The sequence below is a fragment of the Thermobia domestica genome, chromosome 11 (genome assembly GCF_964235325.1).
Source record: "Thermobia domestica chromosome 11, izTheDome1.hap1.1, whole genome shotgun sequence".
NCBI lineage: Eukaryota > Metazoa > Arthropoda > Insecta > Zygentoma > Lepismatidae > Thermobia > Thermobia domestica.
Genome location: NC_137464.1, coordinates 182001838 through 182017131, shown reverse-complemented (window position 1 = coordinate 182017131; position 15294 = coordinate 182001838). Strand labels below are relative to the sequence as shown.

At 29.7% G+C, this 15294-nt stretch overlaps 2 long non-coding RNA genes across 12 annotated transcripts in view; one reads left to right on the top strand and one right to left on the bottom strand.

Annotated features, from left to right (window-relative positions):
- Positions 1 to 6339, bottom strand: part of LOC145664601 (uncharacterized) — a 73664-nt gene extending 67325 nt beyond the window's left edge. The window contains exon 1 of the long non-coding RNA XR_014127498.1: positions 6229 to 6339. This is a non-coding gene — a long non-coding RNA (uncharacterized LOC145664601). The remainder of the gene's footprint in view (positions 1 to 6228) is intronic.
- Positions 1 to 15294, top strand: part of LOC145664599 (uncharacterized) — a 485044-nt gene that overhangs the window by 150594 nt on the left and 319156 nt on the right. The window contains exon 2 of one of the 11 annotated variants that reach the window (XR_014127488.1): positions 6148 to 6281. The exons of the other annotated variants lie outside the window; for them this stretch is intronic. This is a non-coding gene — a long non-coding RNA (uncharacterized LOC145664599). Of the gene's footprint in view, positions 1 to 6147; positions 6282 to 15294 lie in introns of those variants that run through there. 11 annotated transcript variants of the gene reach the window in all.

Here is a 15294-nt window from a genome sequence, read left to right as displayed (position 1 = left end):
ATGTGTGTCAGTGTGACAACTATATAAATGAACTCAATTGCTATGTGCGTACATTTTGAGAAAGACAATGTGGTCACAAGAGTATGAGGAAGAGATTTACAAACATGAGAAAGAAGTATTCCTGGATCCTGAAGCTACTGTAGAATGTGGATGATTTATATAATCTCCAAATTAACACAAAAAAGTTTCTCAGTTAGAAAGAAAGATCACTCAACTATAGCGACACGTGTGCGATTTGTGTCAAAGATCTATTTAAGGAATAATGCTAAAATACTTCGCTAAGGCATACCTTGATAGTGATTGATTTAGCAAATACCTGACATCCCTTGCCAATCTCTTTGGTTTTTACGGAGCGTGGTTGAAATCAATCACTAACATGTACTTCCCTGAGACATGCCATGATTTAGAGCCATTATGAATATTGCAGTTTGTTACGAAGTTACACTTAACAAACATTTTATAAATTCGTCTTACGTACAATTCGAGTTTTGTAAAGATTTACGGAAGGCATTTCTTACATAAGTCGTGGTACTATTGTATTATCTTTCCTTTTAATAATTTGTTCGGCCATATAACTGGGATGCTCATCTTTCAATGATCCCTGCCCTTCTAAATTCTTCTGACATATTTTCAAAGACATTACTTGCTATTAAATTTAATAATTTTGAACTGCCATACGTTCCCCGAATACTTTGATCAAAACGCTTGTTCTTTTATGCATTCTGAAATAGTTACTTTCTGGTTTAAATAATCCAACTAATTTTCTATCTTAATATTTCAATGACTCATATTGCGTCATGTCTATTTCCTTTATGGGAACCACTCCATATAAATTTCTGTTCAATAATCTAATGAGAATTGTTGGAATATGTGATATAAGACGAATAGATCTTTAGCTCTTACATAGGTTTGCATTCAATTTCTTAGCCAAAATAATTACAAACTGCCTTTAAGAAATCTTTCGGCCACCATTTAGTACGTATATTTCAAAACATTTCGGGATATTTCACTCTTCTTTTCTTCTCCTAGATTCTTGATAAACGCAATTGGTATATTATTTATCAAAGTTACCTTTAAATCTGCAGTAAGCGAGGGCTTTCTTGAACTCATTCCTTAGTAATGAAAATAATTTTTCATCTTTTCTCCATCTAAAATTTCACTTCATTCCTATCGTCATTTATAACTATCATAGTAGTCCTCCATTCCATCTTACTTACAAGTAGAATATGTGTCATTGTTAGGAGTGTGTACGCCACTGTTAGAGTTCTGTGTCACTGTTAGGAAAAAATCAAAGAATAATAGATACAATCTGCTACTTAACAGTCTGTATTTTTAATTAATTAATTAATTATTTATTTATTTGTTTGTGTACCATATTTTTTAAATACAGTATACAAATAAATAAATAAATAATTTCTTCCAGTAGAATAAAAGCTATCAACTGAATCAGGTTGGCAATGAACGATGTACTTTTCAACGCCATAGAAAATTGTTTCTCTCCATCTCGCAAACTATAGGTGAGAATTTATTCTCAAGCATGTCACTTTCTTCACCTTTGGTGTGATGTGTCGATTGACACGTGTCTTAAGTTTCGAGAATATCATCATCATCATAGGTATTCTTCAATTATTGGCAAGCCATTTGCCGCAACTTTGAAGCTTACATGCTCCACGGTTTTCTGCTAATCTCTTCGTCTTCACGTACGATTTTTTCTGTTTTGATAGTCCATTAATTGTAGTCTCCTTCGCCCCCTTCCTGTCTTTCCTGCCACCATACCGTCTAAAATGTCCCTCATGATATAGTTCCTCCTTAGCCAATGTCTCAACCAGTTTCTCTTCCCCTTCTTAATAATATTCAAAACTGTTCTTTTCTCTCCACCATTTCTAAGACCCTCTCATTCGTTTTCTGCTCCACCCTGCTCCATTCTTCTCCACATCCACATTTCGGAAGCTTCCAGTTGTTTCTCATAATTTTTGCGGAATCTCCATGTTTCTACTCTATACAGTACAATACTCCACATGAAGCATTTTATAAGTCTTTTTTTAGACTCTTTATTCACAAAATTACAACTTTGGAGTTAATTATGATTTTGGGTTATATCTCATTAATTATATTATACAATATCGTCTTGCTAGTATCGAAATGAAAATCCTGATTTCCTGTATAGTTCAGTATCTTCTTCATCTTAATAAGTGGAATGGTTACCGTATAGTATCAAATGTTAGCTAAGCAATTTTAGCAATGTTCATTTTTCTCGGCTTTATCGGGGATTTATATGTCATTTTGTTTAGTTCAATCAAACCTATCGATTAGTATATGCCTTAGTGTTGGACTTTTTTTTTCGTTAAACGCTGATGAATTGTAGAATTTCAATTGGTTTAACTTCTTTACTGATAATAACATTTATTCACATTTTGCAGTCTTGCTGGGAAATCCTTCTATTTCATTACATTTAATCGTTCTCTTCATAATTCACTATTTAAGTTTCTTTTTTTCTTTTTTAGTGCAACTTTGTTTCAACATCTTCCTTTTCCTATTTCCTTCATCCCCTATGGCCTCTTAAATTTCCTCTATTCGTGATACTCTACCATTTCGTTCGCAAGTTGTCTCATGGAAAGTTTAAAATAGTCCTACTACCCTTTAATTTTGATTTTATTTCTTGGATCTTATTTGTTTATTTATTTACTTTTAAATTTCATAACAAATATGTTTTTCACTTCCACATTTTTAAACTTTTCGATATTCAATTTGTTATCTACTTTTTTTTGCCTACTTCATAACAAAATTACTGCTAATATTTATGGTATTACAAACTTATATACGTGTTTAGTAGGTAATGACGAAGTTTATGTGATTAAACATCACTTTAGGATGAATGAAAAGACAGAGTACGAGAAGTTGTATCATTATGTTAAGAGTGTGTGAAATAAAAATTACTTGAGATGTTTGTAAAGTTCCTAGCAAAAGTAACGTAGGTTGAGTAAAATTGGTTGGCTCACGTCTCTGTAACCAATGTTCAATTTATAGAACAGGAATTGGGATTTTCCCTTCTAAAAATTTTATTGTAACTCCAGTTCCCTAAAAATTATCCTAACCTGAGAATTTTTGTTAAAACATCAAATTATTGTACCCGACTTTCTGGGTATTTTATAACGTGACAGTATCTATAAGATACATTATAGTCTCATACATTATTTTTTATTTTATCTGTATGGTGGATGTTTAGAAAAAGAAAATCATATTTTTTAGTTGATATTTTAACTCTCAAGATACAATAGAATTCAAGTTAATAAGAAAAGGCAACACTTTTTTATTCATTTTCTCATGAAACGACGATTGCTACAGTGCCCATGGTTAACAAATTTTGAGATAATTTCATTAACATAAAATTGATGTTCTTCGTAAAAATATATGACAGCCATTACTAAAATTACAAAAATATGAATTAAATGAAATTTACTGAATGCAATGAAAATAAAATATATATGAAGAAAATTAAAAGGTGTAACTCTTGTTATTTTACGGAAAGCTTGCATAGATAGTTCGCCTTATATAAACTGTTTCGCACACTCAGTTAAAGTAACATAAGAGAAATTTAAAACTTTCATATTTTTTTTCCTATATTGCTTTATGTATTCTAGTGCAGAAAATGCTTGGTGATTGAATTTTGAAGTATTCTCCTTAACGATTCGGTTTCTTATTTTCATTGTTACATCTTGTTTTCGAAAATAACTACTGTTTTAAAGGTCAGATCAAGAGATTGTTGCTTGGTTTGAATTTCATTGGATTTTTAAAGCATAAGAAAACACAACGATTATTTAATCGAGAAAGATTATATTTCTAGCTTTAAAAGGTTAAGGACTAGCTTTAACTTCTTTAAAATATTGCTAAATTCAGAGTATATTGACTATCAAGGAACTGAGCTAAGTTGACTCTTATATAAATTAAGTATAAGTTTGGAAACTGAGAGCATATTTCCTGAAGTTACACAGCTGTTCGCTCGTTAGATATGTATTTTTAAGTAAAAGGAAGACGTAGAAATAATTTTATAAAACACAGCTAATTCATCATTGAATTGCAGCACTTAATAGGAACAATCATGTAATATATACAAGGATAATAATTAGTATCCACATGCAGATTCAGAAATCTAATTGTTTCTTTGATTCACAGTTCTTTAATGATCGTATTTATTTCTGTGTCGAACTATTACTCTTACATACTTTCATTGTATTTTTCTATGCTGAAGATTCGTGTGGAACGTCTTCTGATAATGTTATTTTAAAATGTAACTTTTCAATTCTCCGAAGCGCTTTTTTTTTTTTTTTTTTTTTTTTTTTTTTTTTTTTTTTTTTAAGTAGGCTATGCAATGTACTGTCATATGTTTAGTAGTATGTTGAATAATACAAATTTAATGAATAGGAAATTCATGTTACTGATTGAAATGTGTTTTGGAAGCATAGTTTGAGTGAATGGTAACGTAACGGTTTAGAAGGAACAGGTATGAGTAACAATTCTTAAGTTTCTCTTCCCCTTACTTTCTAAAATTAGAGTAAGGGAATGATATATTCAATTCCATGTACTAGAAAGAAAGCCTCATATACTAAGTCTCTTGTCTTTATGTCCAAATGTTTAGAAGAAACATGGACTAGTAGTTCTATTTCCCGTTTCTGCCTCCTCTTTAGGGTGGGATAACCAAAATAGTCCTAGCTAGTGAGAGTTCATTTTGTGTTTATGCAATAGCCTTCCATAGTAAGTTTTGTGACTAGATTCAAACGTTAGAAGAAACATATAGTAATAGTTAAATTGTCCCTTTCGCGTTCTTTCGCTATAGAGTGTTTCAAATTCGCACGAATGATTGAGAATTCGTGGAAAGCCAAACATGTACCAAATCGCACCTTTACCCTTAATGGTTCAGGTAATACATGTAATATTAAATTTCTCTACGTCTTCAGGATGAAATTTCAGAAATTCATTCAGGTGAATGAAATGTTCACGTTTCGTTTATAAAATCCCCATTTACCGAACTTCGAAACCTAATGTCCATCGATTAAAAGGAAACATTTAATATTAGTTATATTCCTTCTCTTTCCCATCTTTCCAGAGTAGAATTTGTGCAATATAAAATATATATTCGTGTTTTCTAGACTAAAAAGTTTTCATATATCAAATTTCGTGCTTTTCTGTCTAATGGTTCCAACCGAGCATGTAATAATATTAACAATTTCGTGAATAATTGTCTTCACATTTTATGCTATTGATGAGGCCAATGATAAGTCAACGCGTGATGATAAGAAGACTATGAACATTCCATTCCAGTGAAGATATAGTAAATGTTTCATTGAAATTAGGCTAGTGGTTTTGGATTATTGACGATGAAATATGCATACCTAGCTTGTTAAGAGTTTTATTATATTATATTAAAGTATTGATTTTCATCATAGTAACAGAACAGATCGTAACATCAAAATTATTTCATTGTAGAGAGCAGCTACACTACAGAACGTGTAAATATGCACTTTGATGCAAAATTTAATTACGAAAAATATATACAAATAAAATTAAGAAACAGAAATAAGATATATTTCTATTTTAAGAGATTATATATTGTATACAACTAAATGAAAATCGTAACTTAGATTTGATATAAATAAAAATTACTTCTAGTATATATTAGAAAAGTGATCTCCCATTTTAAATATATTTTTATTTCAGTAATCTTCTGTTGAATATTCTGATAATTAATATGTTTACATGGTTGTGAAATTTATCATATAATCTGTTTGTATGGAATAGATAGGTGGATGATGTACTGTATATTAGTTAATAACATACATTATCTTGAAGATGTATTCCAGATTGCATATTTAAAAGTGAATTTGAAAACAACTGCAATTTTGCTCAAACTCTAATGATATTCATCTGAAGATTTATTTTAAAAAGTAAAGGAAAAACTAATTAAGGTAACGGGGCTTAAATTCTTAGTTATAGGGTGAAAGATTGTTGAGAAATCAATAGAACTAAGAATATAGTTTTTAAAAAGTTTGTTTTAGATATATTAGTATCGAATAAATTTAGCGAATACAAAAAAAGCAAAGAAAATAGCACTAATATATTCTTAGAGGATAACGTATTATGTATATCTAGGATAATAAATCATTGGGGAAGAGCGCAACCGGTAGACGGATGAGTGGACACGTCAGAAAGAAGAATAACACATCCACCTACTCAGGAAAGTTCTCACGCCATCTCGCTATGAATGCAAAAGTAGTTGAGACGGAGTGATGCGAGGTCAAGTCTTCGCTTGTCGGCTGCTTCTCTGTAATTCGTGCTTTTCTTGCTTGCAATGCGGATGCAAACGGGAACTTGCTGTACCAGTCTTTGGTTCGAGTCCAACTGAGGACGGAGCAGCTTCCTCGTCTCAAGCTTGGAACCTGTAAAACAACATTAAGCGATTGAGTACAGAATTATTTCCGCATTGTATATGTCTAGACTGTTGCTTGTAAATAGTCTTCGAGATCTTGCTGTAACAGGTGGTAAAGAAGAGGAAATGAAGAAGGAATATCAATAATGCTTCTCTGGAGAAGAAACTTAACTTTAGCTAATACGGCTTGAATTGGTATATACATGCAATACAAATGCTTTATCAATATGGTTTATATACAACAGACGATTTTATCATTGATACGCAGTTATAAAACAAAGAGTAAAGAGTTCATTTTGTATAGATATTAAGTTCCGAATAAATAGGACCTGGAGTACATAGTTGCTTGATACTTCATCTACTATCTTGAACTTCGAAGAATCATTTAAAAAATATTCAGGTACCACAAGCAATTATGTGGATATACAAAAGTTATGAGCTTATTCGATATTCTATTATCCGATGGTTGTAATAGTATAAATTCTTTAATTTTTTTCGTATTATTGTCAGATTTTTTAAAAATATTGAATTATATTTGCTAAGTACAAAAACATTACTGAATTTCATAGGCTAGTATTATATTGGTTATACACACTGGCAGAAACGCATTCGAAAACAGCCAATTATAACTCAGAGAGTTGGATGAAAATTAGTACGTAAGAAGTGGTCTCAACAGGGTGTCCATGGAATTTCCTGAACATATACAGGGTGTTCAAAAACATACAGTATTCACCTTAATAGTATACGTAATCACGATTCTAAGCATCCATACAAGCAACTATTTCGATAGATAGCGGTTGAATAGATGCTGAATATCTGTATGAGATATAGTATCCACGTTCGCTGTAGATATTGTTATAGCCACATTTTCACTTTTAAACATTGTGTTTGAACTTCTGATTATAGAATGAATATAGAGTATATACTAGCTGTACTTGTGTGTAAATTTAATAAATATTCTAATACCTGATATTTGGAATAGATCTCGAACATTCAGTAGATTACAATGTTGGGATTAAATTAATTAGACAAGTTGAATTAACGTCATTAGAATGTTGCAGTAAATTTGACAAAAGTGTCTTGGTGTTTCTTCTTTGATGTGTGAGTTTCAACTTTAAATATAAATGTGATAAATGTGAATAACAATTCAGAATAAATAAAGAATCCAGTAAGCAAAAGTAATTGAAATATTGTGTATGAGATTATAATATTCAAAGTAAGAAATTATTCAATGAAGGTTATGAAATGGAAATTCATGAAATACATTTCATAATTCTAAACAATATGCTTTAAGTATCAAACTGTTTATTATTCCCCTTTGTGTATTTTGAGATATGTTCATTTGGAATTCTTCTTTTCAGGGTTTAAAGTAAGAAATAAAAGTCAGTGAAGAACACCAAATTCGTATTTTGTCTAGTTCTTGTGTTTCAAAACCTTATAATTCCGGTTAACGTAATATAATATTTTGTCTAACCGACGTTTGAATATACTTGCTTGGGTTCAGTAAATGTAGAGAAAAGTGCGTTCTCGAATCTAGAAAGAAGTTTGGCTATCATGTTAGTGAAAAGAGTTTGAAATAACAAAAAAGTATGTGCGATAAAATCGTGTTTCACAAAGCAAGCATCAAAGTCATTCTTGCATTACTTTCTCTCCTTGAATTCAATGTTAGGAAACAATTACTTAAAGACAGTTTACTTTTTGTTTCCTCAAGATATAGTATCATGTTCGTGTCATCTTTCTCTAATATTTTAGGCTTATATAAATATGTAGAGTAACAATGTAGTTGAGGTAGAAACTTTCTACATCGAGTGTAAAAACATATCCTAATGTTTTTGCAGAGTATCTGAATGTCAAATATAGGTGAATAGATTACATAAAAATGAAGTGATTTTTAGTTTACAGGGCAGCCTTTATTTGTTGAGAAAGTTCGTTTTGGAATTTATTTAAGATAATGTGTTATTATGGTATAGCTTTCATCTGAAATGAGCACTTTTTAGAAAATCAAACACGTACTTTACGTAGTGGCAGTAACTTGATCAACGAAATTTAATAGTATCGAATTATTGACAGTATTATATTTACATAGTGTACAATTTAAGAGGACATCTCTCGATCTGTCGAATACACATTTTTTTTTGATTGACTACTCGGCTGATCATTTCATTTCGTTTATATCGTTCAATTACTTTTAGATTATAACAATATATTTCTGACATATTATCTCTTTCTTTCACATACCTCATAGAAACACTAACGATGAAGTTGTGCAAATCACCCTTGTTTATTTTCAGAAATTTTCGAAATAGTATCAGTTCTTTATTTACCAAAAGAAATAAAGTTATAATAATACGATTTCTAGTCTAGTAATGAAAATAGCTATGAAACACAATAGACAAAGACTTTGAGTTATTGTTTATCATTGTATAGTTTAAACGCCGTAACAACAATATTCTATTTATATTTCTGTAGAATACATTGTAAAAGTTAATAAATTGCTTCAGTAGTTGCGTGCGTTTATTAAAAATTAATTGTTATAAAGTTTAACTTTCGAATATATATATCGCACCCTTGCTACAAAAGTACCATAACTCAAAAGTTGTTAATTTTAAGTTATGTATATATTCTGATTTGTGAGCTTATCTTCTATCCGGAAATATAAGAGTCGTGGCTCTAGCTTTACCAGAAGCTGCGTGAGAGCGTTAGTTTCACTAGTGAATAACATTAAAGTGAATTCACCAACACTTTCAAATGCGATTTACTCAAAACTAACTTTTTTTTTTTTAATTCTGGCACCTTTGTAGTAAGGATGCAAGATATATATATATATATATATATATATATACCAATGAATAACATTTCCTAGCTTTACAAAATAAGCAATACAGTATTTATGGCTCTTTTTTTAGGAATTCTTTATCTTAGAAAGTTCAACTTTATAACAATTAATTTTTAATAAATGCACCATAACATACAATATGGTTAAATAAGAATCTCAGGATTTTTCAAGAAAGAAGATGACCTTTTCTGTGACCGAAGGATATAGACTAAGGTAATATTAATCACATCTTTCTAAACTAAAATTAGATGAAAACATTCATATCATCTTAAACAATTACATTGAATCAGGATCTTACTTATGAATGATTGTGTATTTCCAGAAGGTACTTCTGTTGCAACACATTCTTAGAATATTACAAACCAAATTTTGTGATATTCTAAACTAAAAGAGACTGAGGGAACCTAAATCAATATCGAAAGTGGTTGAAATTATGAATATATGAATCATATAATATTCCAAAATATTATGAACATTTAATTGCAGATATACTGTTGAAATGCTATGAAATATCGAGTAGTTACGACGAACTAATTTCAAATTACAGAAATAAACATGTACCTTCTTATTTTTATCTAAAGTTGTATTTTCTATTTTTTCTACTGGAAACCATCTATAGGAAGAATTATCCAGATCTAGAGCAATGATTGATTTAAGCAATTGAAATGATTATTTCAGTAGAGACGTTTACCATTGACCCTTAGTCTCAGTATTGGTTCTTACATTGCGAATATCAGAATCTCGAAAAGAATATAACAATATATATTAATTAAATTGTAACATCATCTCTTACAATTTGTGCAACCTTATTCCAAAATACCTGACGACTCACTTCTCTTTGAGAAAATTATTCGTAGAAAGAACTAAGTAAATGTGAATCTCCTTTGGCCAGTTTAAATTTTCAAGTCGAAGTAATAAAATTCCTACATATAGCTGTGAAAACCTGTTCTTTAAAAGAGAGCTGGATAGCTAGGTTTCTTTTGAGCAAGACTGTACATCACTAATATTAATAATGACAGTACTTATTTATTTGCTTCTGTCAACTTATATTCTAAGGATATACAATTAATAAACATGAGTCTGTCAAGATAGTGTAACATTTAATGTGTTATTAGCATATTTGTAAAATGCACATGATAGAGACTAAATGTTGCTTATAAATACGATGTATTTAAAGTTATTAGCCATGTTAAAATATTATGTAACTGTACATATACGCCATTGAATAAAACTCAATTCTCATTCAGAAAGTTCTGGGTTCGAATCCGGTGATCGGCCACCCCTGATTGAGGTTTTCCGAGATTCTCTCTCAGTTTTTCGGATGAATAATGGGTGTACCTTTAAGCATAAGCTCCAGCCGAATTCCGTTTACATCCATTCCCGTTACTCATCCGGCTTGTCATTTCTGTTGATCATTAATGATTCCAGTGTGAAATGGCCTCACAGGCTGTACTTGGAAGTTTGAAAATATGACAAGTAAATATTTCAGTTTAAGTTTGACTAATGTCTCTGATAGTGCAACACCAAACAATTTACCAAACATGTTTGTATTTAGTACAAATATTATTAAATTAAAAATAATGAAACACACATTCAGATTTAAAAACAAATTTATTTAATAGTTTTTTCTCGTCTTTTCTAATTAACTTTTGGTAGGTACAATATTTGATAAAGATATTGAGAATGATATTTACATTAGGAATGACTGTACAGTGATTAGTAAATTCAGTCAGAAATTATTGATAGAAAAATATTCTATCAGTAGGAATTCGCAGTTGTGTGATTGTATTAATTCGAAATACTTACTTCATATATAAAAAAATCGTTTTAGTTTGTATAATATTTAAATTTTATACCAGAAACATTGTTTGATAACACACATTACAAATCTATTTAGTAAATCATTATCACTATTTACTATCAGGAAAATAAGGGAATAATTTTCTTGAGAACAGGTATTATATTTACGGATTTTTCTTTCCTTCAATTTCGATACATAACATACTATTGATGTTTTCGAGAAAAACTGTAAATGTTATTGATACTGCCATGCAGTAACGACATAAAGATAATTTCTTCTATTATTCTAGATTATGTCTAATATATACGATTATTTAGTAAATCATTATCACTACTCATCAGGAAAGTAAGAGAATAATGACTTCTTGAGATAAAATATGAAATTAGTTCCGCAATAGTTGAAGTCATTTAGAAAGATTATTTTCATAATAATTATATCCGCAAATACCAGGTTTTCCGTTTTACCAATACGAATAAGTTCTATTATGAATCTAATTAGTGATTAATATCCACTTTTATATTCCAGTATAGTTAAATGTGCAGATAAGTAATATTGTTTAGCAATGCGAATTTAAAAGCTTTTAAAACGTGCGTTGAGTTCATGAAATGTTCTTGTACACTATGTTAGTTTTACTTTGTCATATATGAGTATGATGAATTATGTCTTATGAACTCATGGAAACGTCAACTTGGAATTCATTTTTGAGAGGTTTTTACTTAAAAAAAAACTTATACGTGAAACTTTTCATGATATATTAGATTGAAAATTGTGACTCAATTTTTAATAGTAAGTTTCACAACAAGCCGCAATTATGTAGTACAGTCACTTTCAAAAGCGGATTAGCTCTGATAGTTTTACTTCTTATAACTTTTGAGAGAGTTGACTAAGTAGAATTTTTCTGTTTAAAAACTAGATCACTTAGTTACAGGAAACTGAGCTTTAATTGGCCCTTTCATTGAAGACTTTTCGAGAAGGTAGAAACTTTTCCAGTGTTAAAAAATAATTATATCGCAAGAAATCCTGTTATGGTAATGTTAGATTTTAAACAGGATTCCTAACTCAATGTCTGAATTTGAACAGAAGATACACGAAATTGAAAAAGAAGTAAAACGAATGTTGTTGACTTCTTAAAGAAATATTTCTGATTTATAAGTGCATTTGTGACTTTTTACACAAATATAGAACTTGGTATATTCTTATTACTCAATCAATCATTAGCAAAGATTCAGTGAGAGTACATTTGGATACACTGCATTTATTAAACTGTAGGTACGACATATTATATGTCGTTGGTACTAGAAAGATAATGTGAATTCCAATCAATTAGTAGACAATGTATAAACCATATTGCATAAAATACAAAGAAGTCAGTCAAAATCAATACAACTGTCTGATATATACTATGCAGATGTTAGTAAAGGCTGTTCAAGCAGTTTTCTTGAGAAGAAAATCTTTAAGACAGTTTCAATAATACTTTATATGAAGCTAGTTTGCTGTTAAGAGCATACAGTCCATTGTGCCAGGTGTTAATAACTGGTCGTAAAAACATCTAACACATGAGTTGAATGTTCTTGTGAATGGAATGTATTATAGGTAGATTTCAAGGTTGACTGTATCTAGTAACAAATCCAAATAATATCCAAATATTATGCATTACCCATATTATTCGTCCTTTACAAATTATCCACTATCTGATAATCGCTGTTTAGATACTTTGGCTATCCCTTATAAATTTAGTTCGCTACTTAATCTCTACTCAATTGTTTATATTTTGCAAACTTGTGTATAACTTGACAAAATACAGAGTAATATTTTGATAGTTTTTAGTAGTTCTTAATTTTGATTGTCTTTAACTCATTCTTGCTATGAATTTATAATTGCTATAGACAGTATTGGCAAAATAAGAATATGTTCTATTAAGGTACAAAAGCCCAAAAGTAAAAGTAAAATGAAATGAAATCTTGAGTTTTACGTCCAACGGTTTTGCCGGCTAGGCTAAAGGAGACGGCGGTGATGAGAAATGAATGAAATGGTGGAATGAAGAAAGTGCGAGGAAACGGGAGAACCCCGAGAAAACCTACGTACACTTGTTTGTTCACCATAAAGTTCACTTGGCGGGAAAGCCCAAAAGTAGGTAAAAAGAGCAAGTAGTAACATTTTTGTGTAAGCAAGTAAAATTCATATTTAATAAAACAGTGGTTACTCAGAATTTGGTATCCCTAATACTAATTTCAATCTACTTGATTCCTTAATATCCATTTTTTATATACCTTTTTTGTGTCATAGAAAAAATGTACTGCCATGTGTTGTTCTAGCGTAATAGCCCTACCTAGCTACGCTGGGGTAAATGGGCTAGAATCTGTCTTTGAACAGAACACTCAGACAAGAAAGTCAATGTTTAAATGTTTGTGAAATTCTTTGCTTTTTCGTTAAAGAAAAAGAAGGGAATGCAGATATCTTTCTTAGAATAATTATAAAATGGATCAATTTTATGTTACATCACCCACTAAGTTTAATTTAAAAACAATTAAAATTTAGTTGAAGTATCGTATTTTTGAACTTAAGAAGGGCAAGATAACGTTTTTTTTTTTCTAGTGTCATGAAGACTTCGAAGATAACATTGAAGCTTAAGTTCGAAAGTTATAAATTCTCACTTCATTGGTTTTGATCTTTCAAACTTACACTCAAAGGTATAATTCCCTGTACGTTTGCATTCCAGTCAATTTGTCGTGTGATCCATTGAAATTTCTATTTTACACAGGTATTCCAATTTTCCAAGTTGAAAACCGGAATGTTTTATTATACTTCAAAAACATCTCAGTATTAGAAATAGGGTTTTACAAATATATTTTGTATGTGCTAGACTGTGATTCCTACTTTATAATTACTAGTATTGTATATTTTCTTATGTTTTATGATTAATTATGTTTGAGTTACATTTCATTATTTGCTAGAAGATTAGTTATTACTTTTTAATATGCTTATATGTATGCATGTTTGTCTAGTTTTATGGAACATAAGTAAGTTTTCTTCTGATTTCGACAGATTTTTCATTTTAGAACAGGGGGTTTTCTTAATTATTAACCTTTGATTACCATCTGTCAAGGTTCTTGTGTCATATCCAATATATGTTGAATTATGTTTACCCATATTCATTAAAAGAAATTAGTTAAATATTGACAAAAAGATTAAGCCAATTGATTAGACGATATGTTCTACAAAAATAACTTTTTGTCACTCTTTGACCATAAGAATATTATTTCAAATTTTAAATTTGTCTAAATACATTAGAAATTAATATCATAAGAAATTTATTCAATTTACAGATGTGAACAAGTACAAATAAAGAGCTCTAAAGAAAGATGCGTGTTCTTCTTTCAAAGCGATGGTGGATACCTTTTTTCCTTCTTGTGTTGAAGAATGCGTTGCATAACTGGACAAAAAATATTATATCTCTCATCTAACTTCTGGTAAATCGAGTTCATTACAGTTTCTTGCATCTTAATGGAAGATCAGTGTTCCTTTTAAATGTTAACAACACAATATTATTAATAGATTAATTCAAAAAATATATTGACAAGATAATATTACTAGGAAAGTTTTTCTTCGCCAGCTGTACAGCAAGATAGGGACCATTCAAATAAAGGTTGGATTTGCAACCTAATTTTTGCTTAAAATATTATGCTTATTATACAATAAGTTTGTAATAACAACACATAGTTATTAATTATGTGTTCATTTTTATATTTTAAATGTAATTATATATATATATATATATATATATATATATATATATATATATATAATTTTAATATAATATACACCCGAATTGATTTCTTTCTGAATTTGAAGAGTTTTATTATTTGATGTTTAGAATCAAGAATCAAATTGATATCTTGAGCTGATAACAGAGTATCGTAAAACGTGGATATTTAAATGTATGTTCCTTTTTTTTAAAATCGGAATGTAAACGGAATATGTATATTCCAAAACACTTAATAAGTTTATGTAAAATTTAAATTAAATCTTTTTACGATCATGATGAATTCTGTCGTTAGCAAGGTATGGCAAATATTAGGAATGGATTTTAAGGACTGCCAAATATCTTGAAGCTTACATGTTAGAAATACAACCTTAATGTTTGAAGTAATTAGTATTTCATTTGTATTCAATGTCCATTTAGAACTGTGAAAGTATTTATTTTGGCTTTTTCCCCATTACTGTCCCACCCTT